Below are 4487 nucleotides of genomic sequence, written 5' to 3' on the forward strand. Positions count from 1 at the left end.
TGTTTCATATAACAGGACAGTATGAGCTGGAAGAAGTCTCGGCTTTATGAGCACTGGGTCGTTGAAGAGACTGACCCGGACACCCGTACACCAAAACAAGTCGTTCAAAGAGATTTGTTTGTTCATTTCCGCCCATCACTAGTGGTGAGTATAGTACTGGTGACCACAGCTTTTGAATTAAACAGTAATCAATCATACACGGTAAGGTTTAAACGGCAATAGGCTTGAACTCTAAAGGGGGGCGAAAAAAAAGCGATATGGCATATGTCAAAATTGTATGACTCTATGGTTGATGGCTTTGGCGGGACATATTTGACCATTTACCAAGTTTTTGTGAGCACAAATTCGGCCTTTGACCTAATAAGGAATTAATTCCCTGCATATCCATTTATGTCCGGCAAAACCAACATTTCCTGTAAATGGTATTGTACGGGTGAATAAGTTTGAATCAAAATGAAAGTGACAAAGCTGTGACAAAGCTTGGTGACCTTATTGTTCCCTTTCAAGTGTCACGTTCATGACCGTACTACACACACGCAGCAGTTTTAATAGATTTTCAGCAAGCCTCAGAAGTTGTGCAATCCATGTACGGGCAAAGATAGCCATGGGGGCCAACCCTTGTGTGTGACTGATTCAACACCACCACTGAACGTATTGGAATTCAGAGCTTAGATCGGGCCCAGAAAATCAAGTCCGACCCGACCCGAGCCTGTGCACGTTCTGTCTGAGCCTGGCCCGGACCGAAACATTAACTGTAATTATGAAGACCGAGCCAGACTTCAACCCGGCATTTATTTTAATACATGGGATGTGTGCGAGTGGAGGAGACACGTTAGCTGCAACATGTGTTTTTTTTATTTATTTTTTTACTCTGTCTCACTTTGTACACATTTGTTACTTAGGCCTACTTTGCTAAACATATATAGGTCTATGATACTTCTGTTTATGGCATAGATTTCTCCTCAGATTAGGCGAATAAATCAATGATAAAAAAAAAAAGATCGATCAAAGCCCCGGCCCGACCCGGCCCAAGGATAGTGGTGGGAAATATCGGCCCGGCCCGACCCGACCTGGGTCGGGCCGGGTTCGGGCAGAGAATCTAAAACTCTAGTGGAATCATTTTTAAAGAGCAAGTCACCACAAAGCCCTTTTTGTTGTTTTTTAAACATGGTCATATGTCTCATATGACCGCTAATATTGTAATCTTGTGCCATTCAATCAATGTCTTTGAAACAAGATTTAGAGAATTCTTCAAGTCTTCGCCAAACTGTGTCCAAAGGGTCCTCTCCAAACGCAGGTGGCATTCTAGGTTGGATATCAACCATTGAAAAAAGCGATGATGAATCAAAATGGATAAAGATTGTGAAAAAAATTATTTGTATGAGACCTGATGCCTGTGTGTCATCGAATAAAATGCATTAAATCCCAATGTTTCAGTAGTCACAGACTGTAAAGTACGGTGTGTCAAACTGGTCTGAACCTATGGTGGAGGGCTTTGGAATGAGAAGTAATCAATGCATCCCCATACCCCCTCATAGGGGCATGCATGTGGGAGAGCACAGACAGGATGGACGCAGGGACACCTATCAGTTTCGCTTTACATACCATAGTCATTGGTTATGCCACTTGTATTTAATCAACAATAATTCTCAGAATAAATGTCCACAGTAGAAAATATATATATTATATTGTCTGAAATAATTCAAAAACAAAATGAGACCCTCAATATTGCCCTCAGTAAAGACAATGATTTTAATTTATATATTTTATTTCTACCAATACAGGTAATGGAAATATAATTAATTGATTCACACTTTTTGGTTTCTCTACTTCTCTATTGAAGTGATTCAGGAATCATAAACTTTGATGATCGTATGATTCAGTCATCCCTCATCAAGTATTGTGTGACGACTGGCCCATGTTGGGACGTATGAGGGGAGAAATAAAATACCAGACATGAAAACTGTCTGGGAGAGACTGTCAGCTTTTAAGCACAGACATGTGTCAGTGGTGAACTCTGTATCCCAGGTACGGAGCAGCTGGGAATGATAATACTGTCCTTGGATGTCCTCCACAAGCGTAGGTCAGTGTTGTCCCTTGTGTGGAAGACTCCTTCCACTCTGTGGGGAGTGGTTGGACCTCAGGGGCCACTGTATTCATTCACCCCTACGTGTTCACAAAACCATTCAGATGATTGGTGAAGGGTCAGGATGAGAGATAAGAGAAAGAAGCTCGGATGAAGGTTGCCCAGAGACTCACACACACGCACGCACGCACGCATGCACGCGCACACACATATAAACTAACCCTTCGTTGGAGGATGGCCCTCAAAGGACCCTACAATACATCCCTTTGGTACTTCTCTCTGAATTTAAACTTTTGAGACACACACGCACGCACGCACACATACCCAAGCACGCATGCACACACACACACACACACACACACACTAACGAACCCTTCGGTGTGGAGGATGACCCTCAAAGGACCCTACAACATATCTCTTTGGTACTGCTCTCTGAATTTAAACTTTTGAGACACACACACACACACACACAAACACACACACACACACACACACACACACACACACACACACACACACACACACACACACACACACACACACACACACACACACATACACACAGGCCCACTCAGGCATCCGTACACACAGTCCCTGTAGCATGATAGCAGCTACAGCAGGCTTGTGTGTAGGATGACACCCTGAGTCTAAGTGAGATGATATAATAGAAGATGAAAATTTCTCGCCAACTCCAAGCCAACCTTCTGCTGAACAATGTTTCTTGCTACAAATTGTTGCACTAGAGGGAGCGATAGTTTTCAGTGGTGATTTCTGATTACATTACCCTTTGACGACCCCACAATTAATTCTGCTTAGTTGAGGACTATCTTTCGTCACAACGAATGAAGCGAATGCATTTAAATTAAAGTGGACTCACACAAAATGCATGATGACAGCTGCATTTAAAACATATTTTTTTCATGCTAAACCTATATGTGAGACTTCTTCAGGTTGAGTTACAAATTCTTTGAGTAAGTTAAAGAAGAAGTCTACTTTTATTCCCAAATGCCACTTTTAGCAAACTGGTGGAGAAAGACCTGCATGGACAAAACCATTAAGCTTGCAAATAGAAAGAATAATTGTAACATCAGTGAGCTAGAAAGAAAAGCCCTAAGACAATTAAAAGAGAACATCAACATCATTATTAAATCAGCCGACATAGGTGGGGGGATTGTTAAACAAAACACAAAAGATTATGATTGTTCAAATGTAATATACAACATTTGTATATTACTGTACAGCATAAAAAGATTTGCTGATTACAGTAGCTCAGCATATCAAGTATTTGTACTCAACCTTTTCTCCCCAGTTGAAATGAGTGTTTATCTTATACAGTAGGCCTACTTTAGTACAAAAGCACTTGGGTTAGTAAACAAATCACAACAACCAACATGAATTCGTAGTTTTATTCATGAAAAAAAAATATGAACTATTTACAAAAGTAAAACGTGTGAGGTGCGTTTGCTAGAGTCAAAATAGTCACAGCTCATCTTGAGCATCTACTGTCTCCTGGTAGCCACGGTACTGCCCATCTTGGGCTGGGCAATTAGCTCTTATGGCCTGGAAAACACAGGAAGTCGATACTGTCTAAGAAAGAAAGAGAACAACATTAGCAAAGCAAGATAAATCATGCCTTGAGTAGCCTATACAGCATTACACAGACTTCAAGCTTACGTGACGTAGCCTATGCTCTGCCCATAAGATCGGGTACTTTCAGATAACTCCATTGTCACGTTCCCCAGGACTCAAAATTATTTTAGCCAATGTGTTAGTAAAAAAACAAACACTTAATCTATGCTCAGACGTCTGTTTCTCCCGGCGGGCTTTGGCTGGCGTTTCCAGTTCACTTTCTGGGCCCGGAAATATGTACCCAATACCCAACTGTTCAGATGAGGCGTTAAGCCTGGTTGAGAGGTAACACACATGGCCCCGTTTAAGCCAGATTCAGCCATTTATTTGAGAAGAAACTGGCATCGCTGAAATTCGCTGCAGCACAGGGACTCTGTGTTAGTGTCTATAGGCGAACAGAGCAAACCGGCGCACTCCGGCTCCTCGTCCACGGCAACAGGCAAGGATTGTTCAGCTGCAGCCGCAGCAGCCTCCTCCTCTATTTGTGTCAATTCTTCCTGGCTGTATTTTGGCTCGTACTAATAGCCCAGAATGTCAGAATCCAACAATAGATTTTCAAAATCCACTTTGACTGTTTCACATTGCAAATTTGTTCTCTAGCTAAGCGTTGAAGAAAAACGGCAGACATTGTGTTTACATCTTGTACGCTTGCTCCCACCCACCCTCATTCCTTATTGGTGGGCTCACAAATTGCAGAACCATTAGTTTGTAGTCCACAGCCCTTCTAGCAGGCAGGCAAAGTTCTCCTGAGATGATGACAAACGCGTCATTT

Source organism: Gadus macrocephalus, chromosome 10 (genome assembly GCF_031168955.1).
Source record: "Gadus macrocephalus chromosome 10, ASM3116895v1".
Lineage (NCBI taxonomy): Eukaryota > Metazoa > Chordata > Actinopteri > Gadiformes > Gadidae > Gadus > Gadus macrocephalus.